Here is an 18,559-nt window from a genome sequence, read left to right as displayed (position 1 = left end):
CTTACCCTTGGTGACCAGGGGCAACAAAGTAATCTTACCGCCCGTGAGCCCCTTAATTAACTCGTCCAGAGTTTCCGCAAAAAGACGACCCCCCCTCATAGGGAAATCTCAGACACTGCCTTTTTGTAAGCGTGGTCAGCCAACCAGCTCTTCAACCAGGTAATGCGGCGGATCGCGAACCCCACCGCCGACAACAGTGCGACCAAGGGAGCTTCGTCCAAAGCCGCGTTGCACAGATACATCCAGTTTGGATGAGCTGATCAACCATTGCAAGGACAGTCGACGAAGCCGACTCTACCCCCAGGGTGCTGCGAAGCCCCCCTTGCCCCATACCATGAGTGACTGAGAGGCCATCACAGAGGCAAAACAGGTTTCAACAGGAAACCCGCCCCCATATAAATGTGACGGGAGAGTGCCTCCAACCGTCTATCCGCCGACTCCAGGAAAAACGGGGAATCCTCCACAGGCATCAAGGTGGACTTATTCAGCCGAGACACTGTGTGATCCACTTTTGGGGACACCGTCCAACACTTTTCTACCGCCTCCGCGAAAGGATAGTCGACGGCAAAACGCTTAGGCACCACAAACGTGCTTAATACGCCGCCACTGGTCATTCCCAATCGTGCAATTCCTCCGGGCAGGTATAAGCCTGACCAGACTTCTGGGTTCTGTTGAACCCTAAAGCAGACCGCTTCCGTGACTGAGATGGTTCATCTTGCAAAAAAAAAAGGGCTTCTTTAATGGCGCTAATGATGGCATCCATCGTAGCGCGTTCCAGCGCTACCAAGGGGGAAGACTACTCCTCCTCATCCAGCTCAGAAGCGGGGGACCAGGACCCCTCAGTAGCAACCAATTCTGGCTCAGATTTAGAGGACTGGGAGGGTACAGGCCATTTTTTTGGAGGAGCGTTCTGACATCAGCAGATGCACCTGGGATGCCAAAGTCACAAGGGCAGCAGATAAGGATGCCATGGAGGAGGATTAAGGTGTACCAGAAGCCCCCCATTAGGTCTGCGGGAAATTTGTTTTCCTGGGAGTCCATTTTGCCTTAAAATTAAAAACGGGACACTGGACCTCTAATTGGCTGTTCCGCGGGCCCCCTCCCCGGAATATGCAGATAAGGCCCCTTGTGAAAACACTCTAGCCAAAAAAAGAATTCGATTTGGTCTAATAATGGCAGAGCTACAAGCAAAAAACCCCCCAGCCTGTCAGCACTTGCCCACCATGCGTCCTGTAGAGGAGACTGAAGGAGGAAGTGACCTCACAGCACTAGAGGCCAGCCCTCGAGCCAAGAGAAAAGGTGCCCATTGAAAGCCTATGACAAAAGTAACAGGGAAAATAGCCACTTGCCCTTACTAGGCATGTCCCCACATCCAAGATGGCGCCCAACCGAGAGACTGAACAGAATTCTCACATGGCTGATGTTTTTACACAGAGCTGAGAATCTGCATACCACTAAAGTGGCGGCTGCTCCAAACGGCTGCAAAATAAATACACATTTCTGGCTATTAGCAGGGACCCCAGGGAGACCCCCACAGCCGACCTATACAGCGCCCACAGCGGGGGCAGGGAGGGGAGGGAAAAAAACAACTCGGCCAGAAGAGGGATGCCAGCCCTGCTATCCCCAGAAGTGGGCCCACAACTCCCCAAACGTCCCCAGGGACAAGGGGGTTCAGTACTCACCAGTACAGCAGCGGGCACCACTCAAAAACGGGAGACCTCCCAGCCTCAGTGAGGTGCCGTCAGCCATGGAGAGACGCTGGAAACACGCGGGCGATCCAGGTTGAGACATCCTCTGCGAAGCGCAGCACCGCCGGCTCGTCCCCATATGGAGGGGCACTGTCGTTGGGAGACCTGGGCATACCAGTAACCTGCGACGCTCGTTGGCAGGCTGGGACTCCATAAGGATCTATGACACCCAGTCCGAGGTCCAGCTCTGCAGTCACTTGTAGTCCTCCAGGAAAGGAATCCCTGACTAACTAGTGATAGTGAGAATAAAAAATCTAGTGTGGAAAGAAAACACTGAAATTCAGAAAAAATATAAAGCCAAGACGCTAGGTCTCAGCAGGGAAAGACCTAAGCTCTGCTCCTGACGCTAGGCAGCTTGAAACTGAAGTAATATCAGATTGGGTTTCTGGTAATGGCTGAGGGATGGCCCCCTAGTGGCGTGCTAAGGTACAAAAGTTTTTTGTATTAACCTGATAATTATCTGCCTAGCCTGCTCCTGCAAAGTGCGCCATTACCAATTAGTGAAGGCTAATACCATCAGGCAGCGACTGTCAGAGGACGCAAGAGAAAAACGGAATTTTTGTAAAATCTTACCTGTAAAATTCCTTTCTCTGAGTCCTCCGACAGTCGCCGCCTCTTCATATTCGTCACATATGGGGTAATAGACTTTGCTCCGAAGGAGTAGCTAGGCAACAGAATATGTTAACAATAAAGCTTTAACATATCCCACCCTCAAGGGGTGGTCCCCTCAGTCAATACCCTCCTACTTCCTGCAACCATATCTCAGTTTTAGTGGAATAGCAGTAGAGTATACAATCAAACCCCAAAAGAGGGGCGGGGGCGGCGACTGTCGGAGGACTCAGAGAAAGGAATTTTACAGGTAAGATTTTACAAAAATTCCGTTTTCTCTTACGTCCTCCGACAGTCGCCGCCTCTTCATATTCGTCACATATGGGGACGTCCCAAAGCAGTGCAAACATGAGGGGTGGGAAACGCATCCGCGCCGAAAGGCAACGCAGTCTCCGCATCAAAGAAGGAACCTTACCAAAGGAAGGAAACCAGCTGGGCAACAGCAAAAAACAAGTGCTCAACAGGAGCAACAACCCAGGAAAAGACAAAAAACCAGGGGATACAAAACTGATCCCAACAGCCAGGAGTCCCCAACAAGGGACCCTAGGGAACAGCCGCACTAAGAACCTTGCGGCCAAAGGAAGCATCCGCCGATGCCTGAACATCTACTTTGTAGAATTTTGTGAAAGTGTGCACGGTCGACCAAGTCGCCGCCTTACACACCTGGGCTACAGAAGCCCCATGACGACAGGCCCAAGACGTACTCAGAGATCTAGTAGAGTGCGCCTTCACAGGCACAGGGGGAACCTTCCCCTGCAAAGCATAGGCCTGTTCAATGGTCTGCCTGATCCATTTGGCGATGGTAGAGGCCGAAGCCGCCATGCCCTTCCGAGGACCCTCTGGAAGAACAAACAAGGAGTCCGTCTTTCGAAAAGACTCAGTCGATTTAAGGTAAACCCTTATCGCCCGAACAACATCCAGAGAGTGCAATCTCACCTCCTTTGGATGTTTAGGCTTCGTGCACAACGAAGGCAAGACAATATCCTCATTAAGATGGAAGTCCGAAACTCGTTTCGGAAGAAAAGAAGGATTAGGTCGCAAGACCACCTTATCCAAATGAATAACCAGGTACGGAGACTTGCAGGACAAAGCCGCCAGCTCCGACACTCTGCGAGCCGAAGTGATCGCCACCAAAAAGGCGACCTTTTTGGATAACAGACAACGAGATCTCCCTGATCTGTTCAAAAGGAGCACGTTGTAACACAGATAGAACGAGATTCAAGTCCCAAGGGGGCAGAGGATCCCGCCTCGGGGGAACCAGATGCCGCACACCCTGAACAAAGGTGCCAACCAATGGGTTGGAAGCCACGGGACGTTGAAACAGAACGGCCAGAGCAGACACCTGACCCTTTATCGTAGCCAGCGCCAAACGCTGATCAACACCCGTTTGAAGGAAAGACAGCACACGGGACACCGAGTACGTGCGGGGTGAAAACCCCCTGGACTCACACCAGGCAAAATAGGCCTTCCAAGTACGGTAATAAACCTTCCCCGAGGAAGATTTCCTCGCATTGATTAAAGTATGAACGACCTCCGGAGAGAGACCCCTCTCCTTCAGGACCTCGGTCTCAACAGCCAGGCCGTCACAGCCAGCGACTGCAAAGCAGGATGGTATATCGGTCCTTGAGACAGTAGATCGTCTCGAAGAGGCAGACGCCACGGGGCGTCGACCGCCAGATTCACGAGGTCTGCGTACCAGGACCGGCGAGGCCAGTCCGGTGCCACAAGAATCACCGTGTTGCGTTCCGAGTGTAACCTGCGAAGGAACCTGGACAGCAACTGAATCGGTGGAAACGCGTACATCAGCCTGTACTGATGCCACGGGGCCACTAACGCGTCCGACGCGTCTGCCCGAGGGTCGCGCGTCCTTGCCACGAACCTCTTCACCTTGTTGTTGAGGCGAGACGCGAACAGGTCCACATCTGGAAGACCCCACTTCGCGCACAACGTCTGGAAGACAGCCAGATGGAGAGACCATTCCCCCTGATCCAGGGTCTGGCGACTCAGTCCGCCTGCCAGTTCTCCACTCTCGGAATGTGAACCGCCGTTATCGCCGGGACATGAGTCTCGGCCCAAGACAGAATGTCGGCCACTTCTCGAGCCGCTCGGGCACTCCTGGTGCCCCCTTGGTGGTTGATGTAGGCCACCGCCGTGGCATTGTCCGTCTGCACCCGAACCGGGCAACCCTGCAGCCGGTCCGTCCAGCGATGAAGACAGAGACTTATCGCACGCAATTCCAGAATGTTGATCGGAAGGGAAGACTCCCCCTCCGACCAAGTCCCCTGAGCGGACAGAACGCCCAGAACTCCACCCCAGCCCGACAGGCTGGCATCCGTGGTGATTACCGTCCACGAGATCGGACGAAACGACTTGCCCCCGGACACCAACGGGGACTGGAGCCACCACAGAAGGTTTTCCCTGGTGCGAAGACTCAACGAGATTTGAAGATCCAGAGATTGAGGTCGCCCGTCCCACCTGGACAGGATCTCCGCTTGGAGACCCCGCGTGTGAAACTGTGCGAAAGGAATCGCCTCGAAGGCCGAGACCATCAATCCCAGACATCTCATACACGTCCGCAGAGACGAGTTCGGAACGTCCCTGAGGGACCTGACTTCCTCCCGGAGAGTCCTGAGTTTGTCTTCCGGCAGGAAGACCTTCGCCTGCACCGAGTCCAGTATCATTCCCAGATAGGGGAGACGAACCGACGGACTCAGTGTCGACTTTGGAAAATTTATCGTCCAACCAAACTCCTGCAGAGTTTGCATCGTGACAGACAGGTCCTCCTCCAGACCCTGGCTGGTCGCAGACCGAACCAGAATGTCGTCCAGATACCCCAGGACAGAAACGCCCTGGGCCCTTAATAATGCCAGAACCGGTGCAAGCACCTTGGTGAAGACCCGCGGAGCCGAGGCGAGACCAAAAAGGGCAACGCCACAAACTGGTAGTGATCCTCCGCAATGGCAAATCGAAGGTATCTCTGATGACCCTCGAATATGGGGATGTGAAGGTACGCATCCTTCAAATCGATGGAGGCCATGAATTCCCCCGGAACCAGGGCAGCCACCACCGACCGCAGGGATTCCATGCGGAACTTGCGAACCCGCACAGAGCGGTTCAGAGCCTTCAAGTACAGAATCGGACGAACCTTGCCCTCCTTTCTGGGCACGGTGAACAGATTGGAATAAAACCCCCGAAACCTGTCCCGATGAGGCACCGGAACCACCACTCCCTGAGCCCTCAGGTCCCGCACCGCCAGGTGCAGGTCCCGCAAGCGCTCTGGAGACAGTTGAAGATTTGAGGGAAAAAATCTGCTCTCCGGCCGAGAGAGAAACTCGATCTTGTAACCAGATCGAACGATTTCCAGAACCCATCTGTCCCGCACACGGGCCAACCAGGGCTGAAGAAAACCGAGCAAGCGTCCCCCCACCCCAAAACTGGGTGAGGGCGCCCCTTCAGGCCGAACTGTTATGGGCTGCAGGTCCGGATTGGCCGGACTTCTGTTTACCAGACCAGGGCTTCTTCTGAGAGCCTTGACCTTTGAACGGTTTGCCCTTGTAGTGCGGCCGAAAGGCACGAAAGGACCCCTGAGGGGGCCGAAAATTAGCATGCTTCTTCCCAGAAGCCCCCTTAGCCTTGGGGAAATGGGGCAAGAGAGTGCTCTTACCCCCGGTGATCCCCTTAATCAACACATCCAGGGACTCCCCAAAAAGGCGAGACCCATCATAAGGCAGATTGGCTAAGGTCTTACGTGAAGATTGGTCCACCGACCAACATTTCAACCAAACCAGGCGGCGAGACAACACCGCCACGCTGTGTACACGTGCAGCCAACGGAATCAGGTCCAGGTCCGCATCACACAGATACATGACACCCTGGTGGATCTGATCCACCATATCCAGGGTCGCCGGCGAGGCCGAGTCGGCCACTAGGACGCGCCTAAGCATCTGCGTCCAACTTGCGATCGCCTGGGCCGCCATGAGAGAAGCAAACAGAGCCTTAAGCATAGAACCCGTAACAGAATAAGTATGACGGGCAAGAGACTCCAGTCTCCTATCCGTGGCATCACGGAAAACAGGGGAACCCTCTGCAGGAATCGCAGTGGCTTTGTTCAAAACCGCAATTGCATGATCCACTGGTGGAGGCACACACCACCTTTCATCAGTGGCAGGCGAAAAAGGATCACGCAGCTTGAATTTACTCGGTACCGCAAAAGGTTTGCGCAGATCGCGCCATTGATCCTTAACAGCGCGCTGAAAATCAGCATTGCAGGGAAAAACCTGCGGCGTCCTGCGTTTCCTCTGCGTCCCATAAGCCGCCAAGGCAGCGGGGGGACACACTTCGTCCTGCAAACGCAGCGTTTGCTTAATGGAAGCAATCAACTCATCCATGATTGCAAGCTCTTCAGGCGAGCCAGGGGGAGAATTATCAACCCCCTCAACTTCAGCCTCCACCTCAGACCCCACTAGATCAAGAGAGGAGCGGGACCCCGATAAGGAGGCCCCCGCCAGAACAGCACCATCACCTTCACCCTCAGAATCAGAGGAAAGAGCAACTCTGGGCCTTTTAGTAGATTGAGCAGCCACCAGCATTTGCACCTGAGCAGCAAGGCCAGCCACAATAGTGGCTAAATCCCCCCCTGGGGGGGAAACAGCGGTCCCCTGGCTTTCCACCAATACTGTAGGAAATTTGCCCTCCTGAGAATCCATTGCCCCTGTAATGCCAGACAACCAAGGGTTAACTGCCCCTTTTAAGCAAGCACAGCCCACCGCACCACACTCAAGCACAATGAGACCCCCACAGGGAATATGCAAACTGAACACAGGCAATGGATAGCAAGAACAGAAGGATAAAACCTGAGGAGACCCTCGCCGCTGCTGCTGCCTAGATCGGTGTTCCTGGAAAGAGGAAGTGATGCTGCCAGGGCGCTCCATGTAAGCCTATGGAGGCTACAAGAAAATGGCCGCCATGCATGTAAACCATGCGGCCGGAGCGGGTGTAGGCAAAATGGCGTCGTTTGGCGCCGAAACCGCCGCTCCACAGTGCATTAAAACACACAGTAAATTCCAATATCAGAATACATGTCAGATCGCCGCAGCGATCGCTGTATATGCCCAAACATGCCAAAAAAACATGCCCCACAGCACACAGCTTCTCACACTGACCAGTCTGACACACACAGTGTCATACAGCTCCCCCCCCCCCCCTTGCAGCCCACAGCATGCAGCCGAGAGATAGGGAGACAAGCAGTGTGAATAGAGGCAGGTTACACAGTCCCAGACTGACACCCCCCCAGACAGACAGGTCCCCACATAAATACACTTACCTCACATGGCGTGGGGGACCCGCACAGGCGAACAAGCCGCTGCACATGAGGCAGGGAGAGTCGCAATTCAAGACGCACAAAATGGGGGTTAAGAAACCGCACAGCGTCCAGTGAGGTAGCCACCTCACCAATCATCCCTGCACCGAACAGGGATGGGTCGTTCACTATGCCAGGAGCGTTACCTGGCTGAACGCTCGATGGCAGACTGGGAAGCCACTGACCCACGACCTGCGACCAGGGGGATCAGCCCGAGACCCAGTCCGCATGATCCTCTTCGTCCGAAGAACTAACTAACGCTGACAAAATAACAGCTAAATAAAGGTAGAGAGAAAAACTCAAACAAAATATTAAAAAGAAGAAAGTCTGGGACAGAAAGTCCCAGCACAGAGAGAGCCAGCCACTCCTGACAAGCTAGACATTAAAACTGAGATATGGTTGCAGGAAGTAGGAGGGTATTGACTGAGGGGACCACCCCTTGAGGGTGGGATATGTTAAAGCTTTATTGTTAACATATTCTGTTGCCTAGCTACTCCTTCGGAGCAAAGTCTAATACCCCATATGTGACGAATATGAAGAGTCGGCGACTGTCGGAGGACGTAAGAGAAATCAGGGTTTGCACCGAAGCGCATTCCCACGCTGTAGTGAGGAAAACTACCCCTCCCCTCAGGAAGGAGAGCATCCGAGGGGCAACATTAGCCTCTGAATCAGAGGACACCTCCACAGATGGAGAAGGCAGTAGCCGATTTCAGCTATCAACCTTTTTCATGAATAGATCAACTTATGTCGCCAGGTTTTCCAGGGCAACTGAAATTGAGGCCAGCAACTGCGATCCGGACTGTCCGGGAGTCACACTGAGGGTGAAATTCCAGTTTTGGATTCCATAGTGCAGTGTAAAAAATGAGTACTGTAGCTTTAAGAACGCTGATCGCGGTAACCACAAACGATTGCATCAGTCTGCAGGGAGCCCCTTTAAAGCAAACTGATGACAGAAAGTGCAAGGATATACCCGCAGGGTCCCTCAATACTTTACCACCTAAGACACACAGCCTCCTTAAATCTTCCACAGCATGGAGAAAGAAGCAGGAAGGGACCTCCGCTCAGAAGCAGAAAATGGCCACACAGGAAGTGATGTCACCTGATAAGGATACACTGCCAAGTATAGTACCAGGGCTACACAAAGATGGATGCCCATACAAAACAATAAAAATTAGAAAAAGGTCGGGAATTTTGAGTGAGAGACATGACACGGGCTTCCAAGGAAAACACATATTGACATGTACATACAGATAAAAACCATAACATAGAATGTAGGGTAATAAGTATATTGCATTGGACAGGGTAAAAACTGGAAAGTGATTCCAATTCCAGTGTTCAAAAGACCTAAACATGGCAAATTTCCTAAAGTAATAGAGTATTGAGATTTACAACATCCATAAACTGTAATAATCAACAGTACTGAATTTAATTGATATAGTCGCATCATCATTAAACTCGACGCGTATTGTGGACTTTCTGTCCAACTTCATCAGGAGTAGATGTATAATCTATAAAAAATATGTATATGTAAGGAAATGGCAGATGAGGATAAATTAAGACTGGGAGGGAAGGGGGGTGAAAAAGAGGTAAGTCCCTCAAGTCCCCCAAACTTACATAGTAATGAGATGGGTACGGACATTGGGAAAAGGACATGGCCTGGAATGTCTCCCACGGGAGCTGAGGGAACACAGGATAGGCAAACAAGGCAAGACACATCTCACACATGGCACGGAGGGCTGGATTGTGTTGAGTAGAAGGTATTGCCTGTAGCAGCAAAGCAAAAGATGTCTCTAAATGTAAAAAAAAAAAAGAATTATATATATATATATATATATATATAAACAATGTAGTCAGAGTGTATAATGAGTAGAGGTATCAAAGTGCTGCTACCATAATAGGGTGTGCAATAAAGAAATAAAGTTTAAAGTATGGATGAATGAGGTGCTGAAGAGGTCAGAAGTGACCCACGTGATTTAGTGGAAACTGCAGTTGTGAAGTGAACCCAAGGAAGAAGGGTCAACCAAGTGCCAAAATGGAGTGAAAGGTGAAGGAAAGCGACCAAACAACCAAAGGTTTGGTGTGAGGCAGACTGGGGATGAGAACAGCAAATAAAAGAAAAAACAATTACCAAAGATGAAAGCCCGAGCTGCTGTCATGCGCGTACTGTGACCACCACTGTAGCCAGGCACTGTGGTCTCAGCGTCACACCAGTGCATGCTTAGGATCGCCACGGAAGTGGCGAGCATAGAGGCACACCATCCGGCAGGCTGTCTCTTATGCACTGAGATGGAAAAAAGGACATCGTCGCAGTGGCACCAATCATGACGTCACGCCCCAGCGCTGGGCGTGGCGCCGATGCACCGCCCGATCCTTCACGTCAGGAGGCGGGGGAAGAAAGGGAGGGAGGGCGGCCGTCGTGCATCGCAACTCCTGGGAAGGGACGTCCAACGACCAGCTGACCCAATGGGCTAGTGAATGCCTGAATAAACCATGTCAATGCAGCAGTAATAAGGAAAATGTATGGTGTATATCTGATGGTGACATTTGAACAAAAAAACCACCTGGTATAAAAAGGGGATTTGTGTGGTATACCATATTGGACGGGGGAATAGATGAGCCAATAGGATGCATGGGTCAAAAAATATATGCATGAGAACCTGTTCGCCTAGGTCATGTCTCTCCATCCCTAATCGCGTAGCATAAGGAGGGGGAAGGTGTGACTTTAAATGAGATGCACAATGGGATAGGTCGTGCACCGCCTTCCCTAGAAAACAATATGAAGCTGCAGGGAAAATGGCTGCCCAACACAAGTCTATTGGGAAAAAAATCCATTGCCCACCCCTAATATGGCGGCGGCCATGTCACACCATGCGGCTAAGGCTTGACACATGAAGGCCTCAGGAACCATAACAGGAACCAGCAAGCCAAAGGTACCATGTCAGCCCCCGAGCGCCAGAGCGCTCCAGACACACAGCCCCCGCAGGGACAGGGAAGGACACAGATTGGGCAGACCAGGGGGAATCTCTTGGGAGGCACAAATCCCATTATCCCCAGGGGGCGGGCCCACATCCCCCCCATAAGGATCTAGGTAATCAACTATGAAGCCGGCATCGATGCTTGATAATCACCAGGAAATTCATCCCTGAACGCTAGCGAGTAAAAGAAGATATTCAGAAAAGAGTAAAAAAACAGACTGGAGTCCCAGCAGGAAACCTAGGTCAACTCCTTCTCTAGGCAGAAAACAAACTGATGTGCTGGGTTGTGCAGTGGGAGTCTATGCCTGGAGGGACAACCCCTAGGCGTGAGAATTTAACATAGAAACATAGAATGCGTCGGCAGATAAGAACCATTTGGCCCATCTAGTCTGCCCAATATATCTGAATCCTATGAATAGTCCCTGGCCCCATCTTATATGAAGGATAGCCTTATGCCTATCCCATGCATGCTTAAAATCCTTCACTGTATTTGCAGCTACCACTACTGCAGGAAGGTTATTCCATGCATCCACTACTCTCTCAGTAAAGTAATACTTCCTCATATTACTTTTAAACCTTTGCCCCTCTAATTTAAAACTGTGACCTCTTGTTGTAGCTTTTCTTCTTTTAAATATGCTCTCCTCCTTTACCGAGTTGATTCCCTTTATGTATTTAAAAGTTTCTATCATATCCCCTCTGTCTCTTCTTTCTTCCAAGCTATACATGTTAAGGTCCTTTAACCTTTCCTGGTAAGTTCTTTCCTGCAATCCATGTACTAGTTTAGTAGCTCTTCTCTGAACTCTCTCTAGAGTATCTATATCCTTCTGGAGATATGGCCTCCAGTACTGCGCACAATACTCCAAGTGAGGTCTCACCATTGTTCTGTACAGCTGCATAAGCACTTCTCTCTTTCTACTGCTTATACCTCTCCCTATGCATCAAAGCATTCTGCTGGCATTTCGTGCTGCTCTATTACATTGTCTTCCCACCTTTAAGTCTTCTGAAAAAATAACTCCTAAATCCCTTTCCTCAGATACTGAGGTCAGGACTGTGTCAAATATTCTATATTCTGCCCTTGGGTTTTTACGCCCCAGGTGCATTATCTTGCACTTATCCACATTAAATTTCAGTTGCCAGAGTTCTGACCATTCTTCTAGTTTTCCTAAATCCTTTTCCATTTGGCGTTTTCCTCCAGGAACATCAACCCTGTTACATATCTGTCATCAGCAAAAAGACAAACCTTACCATCGAGGCCTTTTGCAATATCACTTAAGATATTAAACAAAATTGGTCCCAGTACAGATCCCTGAGGTACCCCACTGGTAACATGACCTTGTTCTAAATGTTCTCCATTGACTACAACCCTCTGTTGTCTGTCACTCAGCCACTGCCTAATCCACTCAACAATATGGGAGTCCATGCTCAATGACTGCAGTTTATTGATAAGTCTTCTATGTGGGACAGTGTCAAAAGCCTTACTAAAATCTAGATATGCAATGTCTACTGCACCTCCACCGTCTATTATTTTAGTCACCCAGTCAAAAAAATCTATAAGATTTGTTTGACATAATCTTCCTGAAGTAAACCCATGTTTTTCATCTTGCAATCCATGGGATTTAAGATGTTCCACAATCCTATCCTTTAACAGGGTTTCCATTAATTTGCCTACTATTGATGTCAGACTCACTGGTCTATAGTTGCTCGATTCCTCACTACTACCTTTCTTGTGAATGGGCACGACATTTGCCAGTTTCCAATCTTCCGGGACGACTCCTGTTACTAATGATTGGTTAAATAAATCCGTTAATGGTTCTGCCAGCTCACCACTAAGCTCTTTTAATAATTTTGGGTGTATCTCATCAGGACCCTGTGACTTATTTGTCTTCACTTTAGACAGCTATCTTAGAACGTCTTCCTCTGTAAAGACACATGCATCAAACGATTCATTAGTCATCCTTTCAAGTGGAGGACCTTCTCCTTTTTCTTCTGTAAAAACTGAACAGAAGTATTCATTAAGGCAGTCGGCTAGCCCTTTATTTTCTACATACCTTCTGTCCTTTGTTTTTAATTTAGTTATTCCTTGTTTTAATTTCCTTTTTTCATTTATATATCTGAAGTATGTCTTATCCCCCTTTTTCATAGACTGAGCTAGTTTTTCTTCTGCCTGCGCTTTAGAAGTTCTTATAACTTGCTTGGCCTCTTTCTGCCTAATCTTGTAGATTTCCTTATCTTCATTGCTCTGGGTTTTTTTATAATTACAAAATGCTAGCTTTTTATTTTTAATGATTTCGGCCACTTCTGCTGAGTACCACAGTGGTCTCTTCCTTTTTTGCTTTTACTGACAAGTCTAATGCAATTTTCTGTTGCCTTCAATAATGCACCTTTTAAGTAGTCCCATTTCTCCTGGACTCCATGTAATCCGTTCCAGTCTGATAAGGACTCATTTATGACTAATTTCATTTTAGAAAAGTCTGTTTTTCTAAAATCTAAAACTTTTGTTTTTGTGTGGTGTGACTCTTTCACAGTTCTTATATTAAACCACACTGACTGGTGATCACTAGATCCCAAGGTTTTGCCTACAATGACATCATATACCGAATCCCCATTTGTGAATACCAAACCCAAAATGGCCTCCCTCCGGGTTGGCTCCTCAACCACTTGTTGCAGAGACAAGCCCAGTAGGGAATTTAGAGAATCTGTACTCCTGGTAGAACTTGCTATTTTGGTTTTCCAGTTTATATCTGGAAGATTGAAATCTCCCATAATGATAACTTCTCCTTTCATTGTCATTTTAGCCATTTCTTCAACTAGTAGATCATCTAGTTCTTTAACTTGACCAGGTGGTCTATATCACATCTACACGAGTTACTGCATGATTAGCAAACTGCAACGTAACCCAAACTGACTATGTTGGCCTCACCAACTTGTATTAGGTTAGATTTAATGCTATCTTTCACATACAGGGCCACTCCTCCTCCTTTCTTGCCTTCTCTGTCTCTTCTGTATAAAGAGTACCCTGGTATGGTTATGTCCCAGTCATTTCTTTCATTAAACCATGTCTCCGTAACAGCCACTAAATCTACATTCTCTGATGCCATTATTGACCCAAGTTCATTGATTTTTTTACCTAAACTGCGAGCATTTGTAGACAGGACTCTGAGCTTATTTATTAACGTCTGAGCTTCTGACCTGTTCTGGCATTGTTTCGGGGGGCAATTGGACTCTTGTATTTCCACTCTTTTGCCCCCCCTTCCTAGTTTAAATACTCTCGCAAATTCTTGGAGTTGTTCACTAAGTACATTTGTTCCTTTGAGAGAAAGATGCAAACCATCTTTTTTGTACAGTTCCTTTCTATTCCAAGTAGAGCTATCATGAGAAAGCCAAATCCTTGCTCTTGACACCATTTACTAAGCCATATGTTGAACTCCTTTATGCGCCTCTGCCTATCATTCTGATTATGCACAGGCAGAACTTCAGAAAATGAAATGGTGGATGCAAAATCCTGTATGTCATTACCAAGTGTGATAAAAGACTTTTTCACCTCTGACACTTCATTGCAAGCCAGGTCATTTGTCCCTAGATGGACAAGAACATCCACGTCCCCTTCCTGCTTTGCTTGCTTAACAATATTAATAATACGTCTTCTATCTCGTCTAGCAGTAGCACCAGGGAGACATCTCACAAAACCATTTTCTTTAAGCTCCACACTTCTTATGATTGAATCACCCAGCAACAGCTGCTTCCTTTGAGACTTCACTTTATCTTTTTTGTCCTTGGCTGCAGTCTTGCATACATTAGACATAGGAGTCAATGGTTTCTCACCCTCTGTGCTTGAGTCCATATCCATGTTGTCCTTACATTCTAAGAGTGCTGCAAATGAATTATGGAGAACCACCGACTGTGGGACATGTCTTCTATCCACTAGGGCTGTGCATCTTCACTTACCTCACGATTCGATTACGATTATTAGGGTCGCGATTCGATACGATTCGATATCACGATGCATCACGATTGCTGCCCAATGCCCATGCCCAGCCCACTGTCCAATGGGTTTCAAAACTTTATCAAAAAAAACAAACAATCAAGCAGTCACAAATAAAAGAATCCTTTTTATTTTCATTTGCTTCAAAGGACACTTTCCTGGACCCTGTCATGGCCTGCAAGCCCTGCATACTTTAGTGCACTTGCACTGCAAACATATAGGAAGGTCTGAAAATGCAAACAGCATAGCAGAGACAGACAACACTAGTATTTTACTAGAAGTAACAGTAAAATTGGTAAAAAACTGTAGTAGTGCAGTTTACTGCTTCATAAAAGAAAATATTAATATAAGCCAGGCCTACCACCATTTAAAGTACAACTAAAGGCAAAACTTGGATAAAGTTTGGCCTATAGTTGTACTTTAAGGCAAGCCAAGATAGAAGAAGCCAGCCAGCCAAGCCAATATTCTTGTGAAAATGGTCATCATAAATTCCCACAAAACATATATAAATCATTTTATGTGCATATGCATTGCAATAAATTTCAGGTGTGCCATAACCTGTCCTCTACAAAACAGAGCACTTCCTGACTAGTAGCAAACATCAAGGGTGAACCTGGCAATAGTGCACTGCTGCATAACTTCCATGTTCACCGTGATGTTTGTTTCTCTCTTCAACTGCCAGTCAACTCAAGTGAGTTGATGGATTGGCTGCTAGAGGGGAGTTACAAATATAAGCTTTAAGCTTATCAATTCACTTATGTCACTTACTTTACAGAAAACGTTACCTGTCCTGCAGACAGTCTCTGTCTCTACCACGATTAAACCCAACTGAAGCCAAGCCAAAGCCACCATTAGAGGAAGGAAAACCCTTGACAGAGTAAATCATCAACTAAAGCTTAAACCTTGAGTAAATCATCATGGGATCACAAAAAAAACACACAACACGATTGTCTGCATCAGAATCATGAGAACTGAAGAAAGGTTTGGCATTGCCACACTGGTACAACTCAAGGCATATAGGTTAGGTCAGGTTTGTGTGTATTTGTGATCCAGTAAAGATTTAATCAAGGTTTTACACTTCAATGTATGATTGATTTAATCTTTCAAGGATGTCCTTTCCTGTACCGTGGCTGCCTGGTTCGCCTTCAGTTGTCTAGATACACTTTTACCTTTAGTATTTGTTTGGTTGAGGGAACCCCCTACCCTTGCTACTGCTACAGAGTACAACAGACCAGCAGACAGACATGCGTTGCAATAATTTCCAGGTGTGTGCCATAACCTGTCCTCTACAAAACAGAGCACTTCCTGACTAGTAGCAAATATCAAAGGTGAACCTGGCAATAGTGCACTGCTGCATAACTTCCATGTTCACCGTGATGTTTGTTTCCCCCTGCAACTGCCAGTCAACTCAAGTGAAGTGAGTTTATGGCTGCTAGAGGGGAGTTATACAAATATAAGCTTATGCTTAAATAATTATCAATTCACTTATGTGAATGGACCATTTTTGAAAACAAGCCATTCTCCATCTCTCCAGTGCCAGAAAAGCTGTAAAAAATATAAAATGTTCCAGGTTCACTGCGACTGTGTTTGCCCCTGGCATTGCCAGTCAACTAAACACAGTGTGTGTGTGTGTCGTGACTCGTGACAACTCAAAAGCTTATACGCAGCCTCAGCACCAACTCAACACACACACAGTGTGTGTGTGTGTGTGTGTGTGTGTGTGTGTGTGTGTGTGTGTGTGTGTGTGTGTGTGTGTGTTGAGTTAATGCTAGAGCTGCGTTATAAGCTCTTGAGTTGTCACGACAGTCAGTCAGTTACGTTACAGAAAGAAAACTTTACCTGCACTGCACTGAGCAGCACTCTACCATGTCTTTTACATCTGTAACTGAAGCCAAGCTAGCCAACAAGCCACCATTAGAGGAAGGAAAATCCTTGAGAGAATAAATTGTAAACTGAAGCTTAACCTTGAGGAAATCCTATGGGGGTCACATTCACAAACTCACAAATATAGTATATTACACAAGAATCCACAATTGGTGTTTGTGATCCAATAATATAAGATTTACTCGAGGTTAAGCTTCAAATGTACAAGTTATTTCTCTCGATGATTTTCCTTCCTATAATGCTGCACCGTGGCTGGCTTGGTGTCAGTTGTCTAGAAGAAAATACACTTTAATATTATTTATTTGGTTGAGGGTTAAATGAACCCCTAGTACTTGCCTAGACACTTTTAGTGTGAAGCAACGGAACGGATTATGGATTGGAAATGGACACATTGGACAGGACAATCTTCAAAAACAAACCATCAGTGCTATAAAGCTATAAAACAAGACTGGTGATGTGACTGACTGGTGACTGGCGGCAGACTGAATTAGTAATTACTAATTCATTAAAAACATGAATTAGTAATTATTTCAGTGCTTAGCATTTGGGAACATGTAGATTTTTCTGTAAGAACACTAGATGATCCACATGCTCAGGTTTAAGACTGCTTCTTTTCGCTGTTATAACATCTCCTGCAGTAGAGAAAACCCGCTCTGCAGATACACTTGTACCTGGGATACACAAGTATTGCTTTGACAGCTGAGAGAGGAGGGGGAATATGACCTCATGCTCACGCCACCATTTTAAAGGGTCCTCAGTGAGAGGCAGAGGTGGGGCTTTACAATATTTTTCCATTTCGTCTTCTGCCTTGGCATAGGGGGTCTTAGGTTCTATTGCACCATCAGTGAAAGACTGCCCCAGCAAAGTCATGAGCAGCGATGTTGTGGCCTTTTTTTTGGGAGAAGAATGGCTGTCCTCAATGGGTGTTTTCTTCCACAGTTGCTTTTTCCCTAGGCACTTCATCCACATTTGTCCTTCTATTAGATGTAATCTGTGTGTTTGAACAAAAGATAATAGTATAAGAAGAGCTGAACTGACTAAGAGTGAGATTCATTGATGAGGTGTGGGAAACTGCACGGTAATCCATACCATACAGTTCCACTTCCCACACCGCATCAGTGAATCAGGGCATGTTATTACACAACACAATGTAACTGAGCTTCTAGCTGTCTGGCAGGAAACATGATGAAATTCTAATTGCCTCCAAAGATGCAGCCTCCTCAGTCACTCCTTTGTATATCTCCGAACTCTCCTCCTCTGAGAATAAAAGGCAGTCCTTTAAAGCGAGGATCCAGAGCAGAGGCTGTATGAAGGATCTTCTTCGCTGCCTCACTGCTGTACCTCTTCAGGAGATCTGTTTTGATTGCATTCTTGATCTCATGGGTCATGGCTGTGTCTCCCATGGTGTCTGTCATGCTCTGGAGCAGTTGTGCATTTAGAGAGGTAATGAGAGACACTGTTGGGTTGCGCTCTTCTGACATCAGCAAGGTTGCATCCTTCATTGGCTTTAATGCACTCACAGCGTCCTCTGCATTTGACACATCTGTTTCATTGAGAGTGCAGAGATCAGACTCTCCTTTTCTGACTTCTGGAGACAGCAAGGTGGCACAAACTGCAGGTTGTTGTTCCAAGAACCTCTCGACCATGTCATATGCGCCGTTCCATCTTGTTGGCACATCAGTTATTAGCTTATGATTCTTCAGGCCCAGACATTTCTGTTTCTCTTTTAGACAGTGGCTTGCTCTAGTGCTGCGATGGAAGAATGTGGATATTCGTCGCACTCTGGCGAGAAGCCTGGAGAGCGTGGCCCCTTTCAGTGCCCGCTGACATGCAAGATTGAGTGTATGGGTGAAACATTTAACATGAGGAAATTTACCAACTTGAGCTGCAACTATCATGTTCGCCGCGTTGTCGGTCACAAGCACTACAGATTTATCAGACAGCTGCCATTCTTCCACAACATGAGACAGTAGCTCTGCCAGATGAGCACCTGTGAGAGACT

The sequence above is a fragment of the Pelophylax lessonae genome, assembly GCF_965119305.1.
Source record: "Pelophylax lessonae genome assembly, chromosome: 1".
Classification (NCBI taxonomy): Eukaryota; Metazoa; Chordata; class Amphibia; order Anura; family Ranidae; genus Pelophylax; species Pelophylax lessonae.
This window is presented reverse-complemented; position numbering follows the sequence as displayed.